Below are 16,162 nucleotides of genomic sequence, written 5' to 3'. Positions count from 1 at the left end.
CTTCTGGTTAGCAGTCAAGTGCTTTAGCCACTATGCTACCAGAGCTCCCATATATATATTTATATATATATAAATAATTTTAATTGTCAGTATCTTCTGACTAGTATGCAAATTCTATGAGGGTTGATATTCTTGAATGTTTTATTTATTTTTATATTTCCAGTGCCTACCACATAGTTGTTGTTGTTGTTTGTTGTTGTTTGCCGTCGAGTCGGCCCCGACTCATAGTAGGTACTCAAAAAATATATCGAATGAATCTGAATTTTATAGATGATGAAACTAAGGTACAGAGAGATAAGTCTGTCCAAGATTACTTGGTTAGTAAAAGACTAGGAAATCAGGCAATCTGGTTCTTAACCACCATGCTATTCTCTAGCTGTTCATGCTAAAAATCCAAATAATGCAAAGGGTGTAAGCTGAAAAGTAAAAATTTTCCCTCACCCTGCAAATCTATGAAAGCTAACCTCTGTCAACACTTTCCTAAATATATTTTCCCTGATATGCCTTATGTCTATCCCAGCACATCTGTTTATTCTTCTTTTACTTTTTGTACAACTGAGATCAGAGTGTTTATCCTATCCTGCTGCTTGAACAATTTCTCTTAGAAAGATCAGCACAAGGCTGGTCCCCATGAGGCGGAGGTCAAAGATGTCCCAAATGTCCAAACTACCATGCCACTCCATCATTTCAGACATTAACCTCTCCTCCTCCTCCCAGTAATTTCCCCAGTCTTAGGGTTCTGAATTTCGCTGTAACACCTCACAGAACTCATAGACACCCAAGGGTTCATCTCACGTAGTACTGGTGGAGGCTGGCAGGCTGGCGAGTCCCAGGTCCATGAGTAGGTCTGGCGGATCCTCCCAACTCTCGGGGTTTGATGAACCTCGATCAGCAGATCACACGGCGGCTGCTGTCCCAAATCCAGGGGTGAGATGAGGATGATCCAAGAAGCAAAACCGGAGAGCAAGAGGAGGAGCGAATCTTCCCAAGAGATTCGTAGGTATACCCTCAGGGAAGCTAAGGGTGGTGATTTGAATTATACCCTCCAGCAAGGCAGGACTCAAGATACATTCCACCTGTGTTGCCCCAACAGAATTAACCTAAATCCCATCACAGAGTCGATTGCCAGTCATTATAGGGAATGACTGCTACCAGCTTCCCAGCCAAGTTGATACCTGACCTTAACTACCACACCACCCCAGCCAGGCATGGATAATGGGATTTACAAAACACCACAGAATGGAGGACAATGGCTAGAAGGGCCACATCAAGCAATTCACTGCACCTGCATTTTATTGTTTTAAATAATTTTAATAGCTCTACCTCTTAATTTTTTGTTGACTAAATTGTAATCCATCTCATGTATATGTGTGTACCATAATTTACTGAAACAGAAGCTAATGTAGTTCTTGCCTTTTATGCTGCAGTGAACATTCTCCGACATGCACTGATGCATTCTTGTTTGAGTCTATCTGTAAGACAGATTCTTAAAGTAGAATTAGAGGGTCAAAGAGTGTAAGTGTTTAACATTCAGACAGATATTGCTAGGTTGGGTGGATTTTAAAAGACTGAAGAACAATACCCAAAGTGTAAGCATTGTGTAACTAGAAGTTGATAATACTTCTGATGAAAGAATAAGGAGTGTATTGAGCTGATTCCTAGGCTTAGTTCCATCATTCTTTTCGAGGATGTGGTCAAGGAAATTGGCCTAAGCGTCTCTCTTTAATCAGTATGGACTGAGGACAGACCCAGTGGCCTTCCTCAATCCTGGAACTCTGTTCTTGTCACCTAGTGCCGCTCTGACAAGAAATATACCACAAATGGGATGGCCTTAACAAACAGAAGTTTATTCTTACAATTTGGAGGCTTTAAGTCCAAGTGCAAAGTGCCAGTCTCTAGGGGCTGGGTGAAAGCCCCTCAACCTTGGAGTCTAGCTCTGCCTCCTGCTCCCGGCTCACTGGAGCTAGAGACATTTCTTCACTCAGACAGCTGTTGGCTGCTGAGGCTGAGAAGCCCCTAGGTTGACAAGGAAAAAGGCACAGTCCCGATGTTACCAAATCACACTGCAGGCCATTAACTTAAGACCACTGTAAGTCCCAAGGTCGGCAGAGCATAGCGGGCTGCTGAGCAATGACATGGCTACATGCAGGGTCCAAGTGTGCCAAAGTCTAGAGACCATTCTCAAAGCTTCTCCTTATATACAGGAAGCTGACCACATACTCAAAGGCAGCTACTCAGCTGCTCCCAGTAGATTCCACCATGGAGTTGATTACCAGTCTCATCATGGGGAATACTACATCCAGCTGCCCAGGCACTCAACCAGGCCTGGCCAAGTTGACATACAAACATAACCATCACAAACTCAAAAAAAAAAAAAAAAAAAACTACTCTGTAAGAAGTAGGCAAATGACCACTTGCTGGAGTCCTGGGTTTCCTATAGGTAAACACTCCACAGGAACTCTCCAAGTTCTAAGGACCTGGGCTTGAGAAACACTGCACTAAAAGTTAGATGACTCTTGGACAGCAGCCCAGTCATAAACACAATGTGAACAAGGGCCTTAATATGCCCCTTGATATGGTATTCTGCTCTGTGGTAGCCTTCAGAATGTGTGCATTATTTTATTATTATTATGACTTGCGTGCAGATTTGAAAAGCAGATTCATTTTATATCAGCAGTTCATACACATTTTGTTTCTTGGGACCAATTACAATCCCAACAATAAACAGCTTTCCGCACATTTCCTCCCTGTGACTATCGCTTCCCTGTGTCCTTCTTACCTATGTATTCCTGTCTGTCCAGCTTTCCCTCTATGCAAATGATGCCCTTCTGATCTCTCCTGGTTGACTCTTCTAAGCAGTGCATCTCTTAGTGTTCCACTAGTCGGCCTTTCTATTGTTTGGCTGAGAGCTAATCCATGGAAGTGAGTCCAATTCAAGGCCTGAAGGATAACCCAGGGTCAAAGTCTTGGGAGCTTCAACAGTCTCTATCCGACCAGTAATTCTGGTCATTTTTGTGTTTTTGAATTTTGTCCACATTTTTCACTCTATCCATGATCTCCAATTTTGATTCCTTTCTGAGTGGTTGGAATTGGTAGCCAGGCACCATCTAGTTCTTCTGGTTTCAGAGTCCTGAAGGCTGAGGTTCCAAATAAAACCAAACTCACTGCCATGGAGTCATTTCCAACTCATAGCGACCCTATTTGGCTTCCAAGGCTGTAAATCTTTACAGAAGTAGATTGCCCCATCTTCCTTCCATGGAGCAGCTGGTGAGTATGTACCTCTGACCTTCTGGTTAGCAGGCAAATGCCTTATCCACTATGCCACCAGAGCTCCCTTGGATTAATTGTTTCCATATATCTTTGATTTTCTTCACTCTTCTTTGCTCCAGATGAGAAGATACCAATAGTTGCATCTTAGATGGACACTCAAAAGCTTTTAAGACCCCAGTTACTACTTATGAAAGTAGGATGTAGAACAATATTTTTATATATAATGATGGCAGTGAGATTGGTATGTTATGCCAACTGAGTTTGATTCCCCCTGAGACCATGGTCCTGAGCCTGAAACCCTGGACACTCACCCCCTCAAGGTGCTTGGCTGTGGCTAAGCAGCTACCCCAATCTTGTCCTCTGTTCTATAATGTATATGGATATTTTTGTAGCACAAATACACGTGTGAAAATATGGAACACTTCATGAATTTGCATGTGATCCTTGTGCAAGGCCCATACTAATCTTCTCTTTATTGTTCCAATTTTAGTGTATGTGTTGCTGAAGTGGGCACTGCACTCTTGTTTTTAATAATTGACATGGAAACAAACCCATTTTAAAATTTCACAGAGTTCTCTGATGCATGGCACTGTATGTCACAGCATAGGCCTTCTCTGTCTATGGTCACATCCCAGGCTCTGGTGAGACTTTTGTTTTGAGGTTGTGTGGAAACCCTGAGACCCGGAGAACCTGGCTGAAGGACATACCTGGTTTATCAAGTTGCCAGCCTGTCTGAGTCAGGACAGGGAGACCTGGCAGTTAATTATGCCAAATTTTCTGAAAACAAATTGGTCAAACTCACAGATTTTCCTCAGTATATATTGTCTCCTCACTAAGTGACAAAAATTGTGCAGTTTGTCACATTTCTTTCTTACGCTGTCCTTCTATGCCCTACCAGATAAGGGACAGGAACAGATCATTATATTTAGTGCTTGACAGGTGCTGAAAGAAAATATGTTTGTCCTATTCCTTTAAGTCTAAGAGGCCTAGTATGAGGTTAACACCTATTTTCTACCTTTGATTTGTCATGTGTTATTAAAGGCATTAAGAAAGACCCAGAAAACTAAGCAGCATGAAAAACAAAAATAAACCGTGCTTCATAAGGCCTAGAATGTGGTTTCCTAAATCTGAATCTTGCCGCTGATACAACAAAAGGCAAAACTAAGGTAATTAGACTTTAATGTGATAAACCTGCATGCTGTTTGGAGCATCTCTCTTCTTACCCACGCAAAACAATAAAGGAAGACTGTTTCTGAATTAGAAAGGAAAATGGAAATTGGCTAATTTTCTGCTTCAAATTTGTTTCCTCCAACCCCAATAATATGAAACTAGGCATGGCTAGTAAGCCATCCAGAGAAAAGATACAAAGATCATCAATTATATCTGTTCATCTCACCTTGTTCATATCCCTTTAAAGGTAGTTCTGAGACCCAAAGGGTCCATAAGGGTGATTGTGGTTTGAGATAGCACTAGGAAAAAGTCAGGTTTGTCAAACTCTGTGCCATAAACAGATTAGATGCTCAATAAAATTCTGGACTGAGGGGAAACTTATTTTCATGGCAAAAATTATTTCAAAGATTAAGGAAAGAGCCTATATCCATAAATATTTAATACAGCTGTATAAATAATCTATAAAGGGAAGATCAAAGATTACAGTCTGCAGTATGGATTGTACCCCAACATAAATTAAAAAAATGAAAATCTTCACAATTGTACCAATAAGCAGCATCACAATAAATGGAGAAAAGATTGAAGTTGTCAAAGATTTCATATTACTTGGATGCACAGTTAACATTCATGAAAGCAGCAGTCAAGAAATCAGACAACATATTGCACTGCGCTCTGCTGCAAAAGACCTCTTTAAAGTGTGTAAGAGCAAAGACGTCACTTTGAAGACTCAAGTATGTCTAACCGAAGCCATGGTATTTTCAGTCACTTCATATGTATGTGAAAGCTGGACAATGACAAAGGAAGACCGAAGAAGAGTTGATGCTTTTGAGTTGTGGTGTTGGTGGAGAATACTGAAAGTACGATGGACTGCAAAAAAAATGAACAAATTTGTCCTGGAATAAATGCAGCCAGAATATTCCTTGGAGACGAGAATGGCCAGACTTTGTCTCACCTACTTGGTCATGTTGTCAGAAGGGGCCATTCCCTGGAGAAGAATATCATACTTGGTAAAGTGGAGGGACAACGAAAAGAGGAAGGCCCTCAATGAGATGGATTGACACAGTGGCTGCAACGATGGGCTTAAATATACCAAGGACTGTGAGGATGGTGCATGACCTGGCAGTTTTTCATTTTGTTGTACATTTGGGCCAATGCGTGCCTACATAAAATAAGTAACAGGATAGCAGGAAATCAGATGAAAAGAAAGAGCTATGAAAAAAGAAAAATGCATATTTTTTTTTTAGAGAATATGTAGAGTTTTTTAGTCCTAAATTATCTAAAAGGCTATCACTAATTCTTATATTCACCAGTTAATCTCTCCCATGTGGAGATAGACATGAAAGATTTCAGGGAATATGTGATTGTGGTCATTGTGTTTGACTGCCTTTAAAGCAAGCCATTGCTTATACTCATTTTATGCTTATTCTCATTTAGTGAGATGATGAGTAATGGAGGGAGTGGACATGAATGAGTATAAGCAGATAAAGGTGGTACCACTGGGAGTGTGCGAATAGATTCCCAGGAGCTTTTCTGCAAGAGGAAAAAACCCAAACTGTTGCCATGGGTTGATTCTGACTCATGGATTCCTGTGTGTTACAGAATAGAACCTCTCCATAGAGTTTCTTGCCTGTAATCTTTACAGAAACAGATTGCCAGGCCTTTGTTTTGTGGTGTCTCTGGGTGCATTTGAGCCACCAACCTTTAGATCAGCCTCTGAACACCAGCTATTTGTGCAACCAGGACCTCTGCAAGAGAAGCATCCATAAAAGACATGTTTTAATTTTTAGATATCCTCAAAATCTAAGGTTTGTGTAGTCATTGATATCATCCCATTCTTATTAAAATCTTAATATTATACTTGCAGAAATTGAGGCCCAGGTAGATGAACAAGTTTCTTCACTCTGGGGAGCATCATTCAGATATAAAATTACTCACAAAATGCTATTAGGGTGGACCTTAGTTTCTTAGTGTTGCTATAACAGAAATACCACAAATAGGTAGTTGTAAAGAACAGAAATTTATTTTCTCACAATTCAGAGGCTAGAAGTCCAAATTGAGGGTGTCCCTAGGGGGAGGTCCTTCCTTGTCTATTTCACCTTCTGTTGTTGTTGTTATGTGCGGTGGAATCGGACCTGACTCATAGCGACCCCTCCTTGGGTTGCCGAGGCAGTGTCACTACGGAAGTAGATTGCCCAACCTTCCTTCCGAGGAGTGGCTGGTGGGTTTGAACTGCCAGCCTTCCGGTTAGCAGTCTAATGCCTTAGGCACTATGCCACCAGAGTTCCTAGGCAACCTCACTAGCCCCTACAATACCTGGATGAGTGCTTATTCTCAGGTGAGGCTGGCCTTGTCTGGTAATGAGGAGTTCACTACTTCTAAAAGCTAACCTTATCATTACGATAAAAATTTTTTTTTTTTTTAACTTTTATAATTGTTACACAATTCTTCAATATTTTCAAGCCAAACTTGGCACCCCTTTTAGATTTCACATGCTTTAGAATTTCCTCCCTAACCTTTGAGATCCATAACCCAACTGGATCCAAGACAGGCTCTTTGTGCTTGCTCTGTCAATTCACTCCCCGTTGCCAAGACCAAGGATATTATCCCCCATAGGACTTTATTTCCTAACCTATAAAGTAGGAGGATCATCAGTTGGTAGACTTAGAATCTAGGCTTTGAATATTCAGAGAAGCCTTCCTTAAAGCTCATTCTGGCACGAATTTAACAAAGTAATGTAGAATTAAGCTCTGATGGTCAGGACACTAGCATAAGAAAGCCCAAAATTTTTCCTGAGGCATTATTGCCAATTGTTATGACATAATGAAGGTTGTAAGAGACTAGAAAGGAGTCTTTTAAAAAAAAATTGAGGTCTTTTTAAACCGGAAGTCTTTAAAAATCCTGCAGGTTCGAATTATCCTTAGTTGAGAGGAAGGGATTGCATAAACCCTGAAGGGCCTGTAGAATCCAAGTATTTGATTCAAAGAAAGGAAATATCTTTGCCTCTGATGCAGAAAGCTTCTCATTTACTGGTATTCATTTTGCCTGCTTTAAAACGCTGGCTGGCTTTTATCCTTCTTAGGAATATTAACAAATATTACACATGTTAAATTTAAGACGACTATTAGACAATTTTCTGATCAGACAGATACCATTTTACTTGGATCCACAATCAACACCCATGGAAACAGCAGTCAGGAAATCAAATGACCTATTTCATTGGGCAAGTCTGCTGCAAAAGACCACTTTGTAGTGTTAAAAAGCAAAGATGTCACTTTCAGACTAAAGTGCACCTGACCCAAGCCATGATGTTTTCATTTGTCTCATGTGCATGCAAAAGCTGGACAATGAATAAGGAAGACCGAAGAACAATTGATGCATATGAATTATGGTGTTGGCAAAGAATTTTGAAGATGCCATGGACTGCTAGAAGAACAAACAAATCTGTCTTGGAAGAAACACAGCCAGAATGCTCCTCAGAATCAAGGATGGCGAGACTTTGTCTCACATACTCTGGACATGTTATCAGGAGGGACCAGTTCTTGGCAAAAGACATCATGCTTGGTAAAGTAGAGGGTCAGCTAAAAAGAGGAAGATCCTCAATAAGATGGATTGACACAGTTGAACAATGGGTCAAGCATGGCAACGATTTTGAGGCTGGCACAGGATCAGGACCAGTGATTTTTTTCTGTCATACATAGGGTTACTATGAGTCGAAACTGACTCGACAGCACCTAACAACAGTATCAGACAATTCAGATCACTGGTGGAGCAGTGGTTAAGCACTTGTCTGCTAACTGAAAGGTCAGTGGTTCGAACCTACCAGCCTCTCTACAGGAGAAAGAGGAGGCATTCACCCCATGGGACAGTTCTACCTCTCCTACAGGGTCGCTGTGAGTCAGAATTGACTTGATGGCAATGGGTTTGTTGTTTTTTATAAAAGCAGATTGCCAGGCCTTTCTTCTATAGCACTGTTGGCGGAGTTTGAACCATCAACAGCTGAGATTAATAGCTGAGCACAAACCATTTGCTCTCCTCTCACCCACACACAGAATAGATCTTATTTTTTAAGTCAAAGTCATTTTCTTTTGTCTCAAATGAAATAGCAGGGCATATGATGTTTAATTACTATTTATTAATCATTGTAGAAACTGGCACTGCTCAGAGTGGGAGGAAAAAATGAGATGGCTTGGTTATCAGTAGGTTTAAAAATTAAAAAGTGAGAAGATTTGTCCTGTTTCCTCCTGTGGCTGCTAAAAAGCAGGAGGATCATCTGAGGTCTTCCTGAAAGTTAGGGAGAATGGCATTCTGCCTTCATTTCTTCTACTAAATTTCATCCCTGGACCCAGGCCATTTCTGCTTTGGCAGAGTGAGGTCTGTTAATGTGGACATGCTTCCCAGTGAAGTTGTTCCGGGCTTGCCCCAAGGAACCTAAAATCGCTGTGTGGAGTGTTGCCAGAGACTCCAGCACTGTCAGGTGCCTGGTCGTGGGTGGAGAAAGTTGGGAGGCTACAGAGGAATGCTGTTACTAATTTTAGTTTCATATAAAGGAGACTTTCATCTTCTACCTTGTTGCAGAAGCCATTTGAGAACATGAAATTAGGCAAATGGCTCAGAAGTGGAGCATTTCGCTTAGGTCCTTTTCTTTTCCCCAACTCCCTTTTTCCCATCCCACGTCTTCTCACAGTGAACAGTACTAGTTTCCCAAAGGAGCACATTGCAGATGTGCCAGTGCCTTTAGCTTCGGAAAATTTTCAGGTTTTACTCTACAAAGCCTCATAGTCTTTTAGCAGGCAGATGCAACAGAAAAGCATATTGACAGACTGACTGTAGCATGAGAACAGAAAAGATTAGAATCATTGGAGGTAGACCTTGCAGAAGGATTCACTGATGAGTTAATACGGTTACTGAGATGCTGCAGTATTATCTCCCAAAATCTGCGGAGACCTTTGTGGGAATAGTGATGATTATTTCTTTGAAATAGTCATTGGTGGAACCCCTGGTTTGGGTCTAGCACAGGCCTTCTTGATCTCACAGGGTTCCAGCCTTCTTCGCTCTGCTGGTGTCCTCTCAGGAACACCATCAGGAAGAAAAGAGGCTTCCTTTAAAAACAGGCTGCCTCCTGCAAAGGAGTCCTGAGTCCAGGCCCTCCGTGTAATGTAAAAGCAAACATCTGTTCAGCGGACACCAGCTTTTATGACCATCCGCATTGGTTTACCGATAGGAAGTGGGTGACCAGTCAGTCTGCTGCTGTATCTGCTGCTCTTTTCTTTCATGAGCGTGTAGATTAAGCTCTGTTGAGCTGAGTCGGCTCTATCTTCATCACTACAACTTTGAAGCCCTGTGGCAGCTTTCAAAGCACCTTGCTGGTCTTATCCTGGAGAGGACGGCCAGTTCTCTTTTCTGGGTAGAAAAGCTGAAGCCGAACTTGGGAGTTCTCAGTGGTGTTTTGATCACCACTTCAGGGCTTCCCCCAGGAGGTCTCACTATTTCTATCAGAGGAAAGAACCTGAAGAAAAAGTTCAGCTTGAAGTAATTACCTCTAGGTGCTTCTCTCTTTCTCTCTCCCTCCCCCTCCCTCCTCCCTCACTCTCTTTTTAAAGAAAAAAAACAGTGGGGTAATGTAATTTTTAAGCATAAAAAAATGGCAACAGTGGTGGAAGGAGAAGACAAGTTTTCTGGAAATCCTGTAGCTGCATAAACCCATGTGTATCTGAGTAGAACTCTACTCCATAGGGTTTAGTTTTCCCTCTAAATTTTATTTATTTTGTTGTTATTAAGAATATACATAACTAAACATACACCAATCCAACAGTTTCTGCATTACAATTTAGTGACATTCTTCAAGTTGTGGAACCAGAGAATGGGGCATCCTTGATTGGGGCAGACCCTCAGATTACCATCATTCTAATGTAGTTTCTAATGTAGGGAAAGGAGAAAAGCATCGTGTTAGCTCATGACCTTTGAACCCAGTGTTTGTGAGAGACATTAACAAGTTCAGATTCCCATTTTCTATTTCTGGTTAGGAAGCTCTGTTTCTGTCTTATAACCGTTTTTAAGCCATTTCCACACGGCTTTCCCACTATTACCTAACACTCAACCTATCTGAAAGATGACTCAATATCTGAGATAAAGCCTATAAAACACTCAGTCCTGTGTTTGGTTCCATTTACTGACTGTCAGGCTCCAGCATAACAACCCCTGTGTTAAATGAGAGTCTTCCTTAATAACTGTAATCACAAAAGACCTGCCAAGGACTCTTGAGTGATCCAGCTTGGATCGTATGCTCATTCTTGAGCTAATCACTAAGGTTAGAAGATGGTCTTCATAGGGTTTTCAACGGCTGGTTTTTCAGAAGTAGATAGCTAGGTCTTTCTTCCAAGATGCCTCAAGTGGACTCAAACTTCCAATCATTTGGCTAGCAACCAACACATTAGCCGTTTGCAACACCCAGGGACTCCTACAACTGCATAGGAGAGTCTGGGGAAAACAAACAAACAAACCAAAAAACAAAAAACCAAACAAACAAACAAACAAAAAGGATCAAGCCAATCACCAACTCCATACCCATACTTTCTGACCCTCAGGCCCACTCTTGACTTTTCCCAGGCCGCTTTCTGAGCCAGCATGGTTAAGTGCAGTAAATTTCCAAATTGCAGCAAACATCAGCATCTCCGATAGGGCTTGTTAAAACCCAGATTGCTGGGCCCCACCCTAGAGGTTCTGCTTTCAGTGGGTTGGGGAAGGGGCCTAAGAATGTGCATTTCTAACAAGTTCCCACGTGCCACTGACACTGCCAGTCTTGAGACCACACTTTGAGAATCTCTGGTTTAAGTTTAAGGGAAAATACAAGAGCTTTGAAGAAAGGCAGGTTTGAGTTTGAGCGCTATACCCGCAGCTTACTTTTCAGCCGTGTGACTTTGTAGCATGTGACTGAACCTCTCTGGGCCAATTCCTTCATCCTTAAAATGGGGGAAATAATATTTATCCCACAAAATTCATCGATTCTACAAATATCTGTTGTGTTACTATTGCCATACCTGGTTCTAAGTGAGGCAGTGGAGACCTGACAATGGATGAGTTTTTGCTGTCAAGGAAACATAGATGGTTGTAAAGATTTATGAGATAAAATTTGCAAAATTAGAAGACCAAGACAGGTGCCCCAAAACATTAGTTTTCTTTCCTCCGCATGATTCTACTTTTTTGTTTTTTTTGGGGGGGGGGGAGTCCAAAAAGCCATTCTCAAATTTCATAGCCAGGGATCCAAGAATTATGATTCTCTTCTCATCTAGATGGAAAATATGAGACATGGACACTATGAGATGAGGTATAACAGTAACAACAACAACAACAACAAACACCCAAATCCATTGCCATTGAGTCGATTGCAACCCGTGACATCCCATGTGTGCAGAGTGGAACTATTGCATAGGGTTTCAAGGCTATGATCTTTTGGAAGCAGAGCTCCAGGCCTGGCTTCCAAGGTGCCTCTGGTTGGGTTAAAACCATCAACCTTTTGGGTAATAGTCGAGTACTTAACCATTTGCACTACCCAGGGACACTTATGGGGTATGTTGTTGTTGTTAGTTGTCACTGAGTTGATTCTGATCCCACGTGTGCAAAGTAGAACTGTTCCATAGGGTTTTCAGGGCCGTGACTTTTCAGAAGCAAATCCTCAGGCCTGCCTTCTGAGGCATCTCTGGGCAGATTTGACCACCAACCTTTTGGCTAGTGGTTGAATGCTTAACAATTTGTCCCACGCAGGTACTCCTATGAGGTCTAACATCACATTACTAACATGATGCATCAAGGAAAGGTGAAAGGGGACTTTTACTTTTTGCTCCATCCATCTCTTTATTGTTTGATTTTTTTCCTAAATATGCTTGCAATTTAATCATTTTAAGTGTAGGTGCAATTACTGCTAAATTCCCTGAAAAGAATGAACTCCTTTGCCTCTAAATGTTTTGAATATCTAAATCAATAAGGAGCTCTGGTGGTATGGTGGATAAGGCATTTGACTGTTAACCAGAATGTCAATGGTTCAACTCTACCAGCTGCTGGATGGAAGGAAGATGAGGCAGTCTACTTCCATAAAGGTTTATAGATTGGAGGTCGCTGTGAGTCAGAATTGACTCAATGACAGTAGGTGGGTGGTAGGTTAACTAGTAGCTCTGAGCATTTGTCAGGTCTATCAGGAAATTCACATCAGTTTGGAGTTTGGACTAGAACTCACTCTAATCCTAAAACAATATGAAATTATCCAAAATATTTTTGGTGTGTCTGTTGTAGGCAAAGCACAGTTAAACATTTAGGGGATGTCAGTCACACAGAGATATGAATCAGAGAATTGGCTATCTAATTGGGACCAGAAGAACGGGGAAATAACTAACAAAGCAAGGCGGTTTATGATTATAGCCCAATGAGTAGTGTAGAGGAGGGCATACATACCATCCACTAGAAGGATCAGGGATGGTTGTGTGAAGGGCTGGGAAAAGGCATGTCGGCTGGGACTGGTAGGACATGAAGGGTGAAGAGAATTAGGTGGGCATTCTGTGGAATGAGGGGAGAGGGTACAAGTGATCTCTTTTGACATTTTTCCTTAAAGGATCAATTGTAAACCCATACCACTCTGGAGAATATAATTGAAAAAATGGGGCAGGCATGAGAAAGGTTTGCCTTCTTTTACACAAAGGCACAGATTTTCTGATTTATTAGCTGTTTCTAGAATGAAGGTCAAACTAGTTGAGGCCAGGAAAGTCTACAACAACAACACAATGCACTGCAGTCAAGTCGGATCCAACTCATAGCAACCCCTTCTTGGGTTTCTGAGGTGGTATCACTATAGAAGTAGTGACTAGTGGGTTTGAACCTCCAGGTTTCTGGTTAGCAGTCAAATGCCTTAGGCACTACACCACCAGAGCTCCCTAAGAAAGTCCAGGTTTATGGGACAGTGACTGGACTCTGATGGCTCAGAAACTTTGTCAACTGCTGGGAGTCTTTTCTAAAACCACTTGCCCAAGCACATATCCACCCAAGTCTGGCCTCAGACCTTGGCTCCAGACTGCAGCAGATGTAGCTTAAAAAACAGCAGAGCTTCTGTTTGCCTTTAGGATCAGGTTGAACAGAGAAGGCCTGGCCTTCTGGGAGTGATTCCTGGCTCACCCAATGTTCTAGAATTAGATAATAGTGATAGTTGCACAACCTTGTGAATATACTGAAAAACACTGAATTGTACATTTTAAAAGAGTGAATTCTATAGTATGTGAATTGTATCTCAATTTTTTAAAATAGTGAAGTGATGCTCAGCTTGCTGTCAGGTGTGGACTTAATCTTATGGGTATTTGGGATCTAGTACCTTTGAGAAAGGTAGTGAGTTGAATAAAGCAACATTTTAAGAGTTGATGAAGATAGATTGAAGACTGAAGCCTAAATTTTGATTTCTTGCTCTCATTCTTGAACGGATTTCTTTGGAATAGAATTCTAGGGCTGATCTTTTCTCTCAGTACTTTGAAGACATTTTCCATTGTCTTCTGGATGCTGTTCTATTGTATAAAATGTTGCTGTCAGTCTAATTTAGTATTTTTATAGGTAATTTATCTTTTCTCTTTGGCTTCTTTAAGAACCAAACAATCTCTGGAAACAAATAACAAAAAACAAATGTGTGTGTGTGTGTGTGTGCATGCACGTGCGTGTATGTGTGTGTCTGTGCACGCATGCATGTATGTGTGTGTGTGATCACTGAAATTTACAATTCAATGTTGTTGTTGTTATGTGCCGTCAAGTCAAACCCGACTCATAGCGACCCCTCCTTGGGTTTCCGAGGCAGTATCACTACAGAAGTAGAATTGCCCAACCTTCCTTCCAAGGAGTGGCTGGTGGGTTTGAACCGCCAGCCTTCTGGTTAGCAGGCAAGTGCCTTAGCCACTATGGTACCAGAGCTCCTACAATTCAATAGTTAAGCTAAATTGCAGATTTGACAGATGAAGAAGGAACAAAGATAGAAAATATGACAGAGAAGTTAAGAGACCAAGAAAATAGAATGAGATGGTTTAACTTAAATCCAATTCTATTTCCAGAGAGAGGGAATAGCGAAAGCTGGAAAAAGGCAATATTTAAAGAGAAAATGTTAAGAAATTTTCAGAATTGAGGAAAGACATAAATCATCAGACTCAAAACTTAAGAATCTCAGGCAGCCAGGCGGGATAGAAAAAAAAAAAAAAAAAAATCCATGCTTAGACACATTGCAGTATGGAAGCTGTGTGGCCCTCTATGACCTAGCCTTGGAAGATACACAATGTCCTTTCCTCCATATCTATTGGTATAAGTAGTCACATTTCTGCCCTGATTCAATGTGGGGGCAGACATCATCAGTCAAAGGAAGGAATGTGACAAAATTTGCAGCCACACTAAGTGAGGCATTAATTGTCAATACAAACACCCCAAACACTGGAATCTTGTGGCTTTTCTTGAAGAAAGGTGGTCATCAAGGTGAACTCAAATATATCTAAATCACTTTTTTTTTTTTGGATTAACATCAAAATTAAAACAAAATTTAAGAATTGTCCTAGAGAACTTGAGGATCCTTAAGAATACTTATAGGAACACTCAGGAATCTGGAGACCTAATCTGAGAAACACTGTCCTAGAGGATTGTGGTATTACAGCCATTTATATATATTTTTGCTTTAGTTGAGTTATAGGAGCCTTGTCTATTGATGTGGTTCTGCAGGCTACAAGTCCATCCTGTAGGTACAATTTCTCCATTACAAACAATTAGTATATCCAGCCATAATCAATCAACACATATTCTTGAGTTTTGTATGTAGATCAGGACCTAGTTGGTTTGGTTCTGACATGTATGATTGAAAGCTAACGTAAAGAATTTAATGGCACTTTTTTTTTTTTTTATAGTCTTTTGGTACTTTTTTTTTTAAATTGTGATTTGGGTGAAGATTTACAGAGCAAATTCACTTTCCATACAACAATTCACATATACTTTGTCTCATGTTATTGACCACAGTTTACCACAATGCAACAGCTCCCCTCCCACTTCTTCCCCATAGTTACCTCTTCCCAGTGTCCATCCCTCCATATACTCCTGCCCCCTGAGCTGTCTCCCTGTGCATAAGCAGCCCTTCGTTCTCCCATGATTGTTCTCTCCAAGGAGTGTATCTACTTGAGGTAAATGTTCAACTCATATGCCTGTCTTTTGTTTGGCTGGAAACCACAGGTGTGGGTTCAATTCCAGACCTGAAGGGCAGCTAGGGGCCATAGTCTCAGTGGTTCCACCAGGCTCTATAGGACCAGCAAACCTGGTCCCCGCCTTTTTTTTTTCTCCAAATGATTTTGAGTTTTGTTACACATTGTTCTCCCTCTCAATCAAGTATCTCCTACATAGATCCCCTTCCAAGTGGATGACAGTGGTAGCCAGGCACTGTCTAGTTCTTCTGATCTCATAGTCATATAGGCTGCAGATCGGATGATGTACCAGTCACTAGGACTAATTGTTTCCATGAATTTTGGTTTTCTTCATTCTTCTTTGCTCTGGACGAGGAGAGACCCATTGTTGCATCTAGATGGCAGCTTGCTAGCTTTTAAGATCCCAGTCACTACTCGTAATGGCACATTTTTATCTCATTAAAAAGCAAGAGGAACTGAACTCACCCCCATTGCTCAACTTCCAGCCAAGCAGTAGGCAGGCCTATAAGGTGAACAATAATACTAGA

At 41.2% G+C, this 16,162-nt stretch overlaps 1 protein-coding gene and 1 non-coding gene across 2 annotated transcripts in view; one reads left to right on the top strand and one right to left on the bottom strand.

Annotated features, from left to right (window-relative positions):
- ELAPOR1 (endosome-lysosome associated apoptosis and autophagy regulator 1) overlaps positions 1-16,162 on the top strand; it is a 116,068-nt gene that overhangs the window by 27,988 nt on the left and 71,918 nt on the right. The gene's annotated exons all lie outside the window — the stretch shown is intronic.
- Positions 3,678-3,784, bottom strand: LOC122150906. The gene has a single exon (XR_006163902.1). It is a non-coding gene; the product is annotated as a U6 spliceosomal RNA (small nuclear RNA).

This window comes from Orycteropus afer, unplaced genomic scaffold (genome assembly GCF_000298275.1).
Source record: "Orycteropus afer afer isolate SDZICR_OR568_19922 unplaced genomic scaffold, OryAfe1.0 scaffold00010, whole genome shotgun sequence".
NCBI classification, from domain to species: domain Eukaryota; kingdom Metazoa; phylum Chordata; class Mammalia; order Tubulidentata; family Orycteropodidae; genus Orycteropus; species Orycteropus afer.
This window is presented reverse-complemented; position numbering and strand designations above follow the sequence as displayed.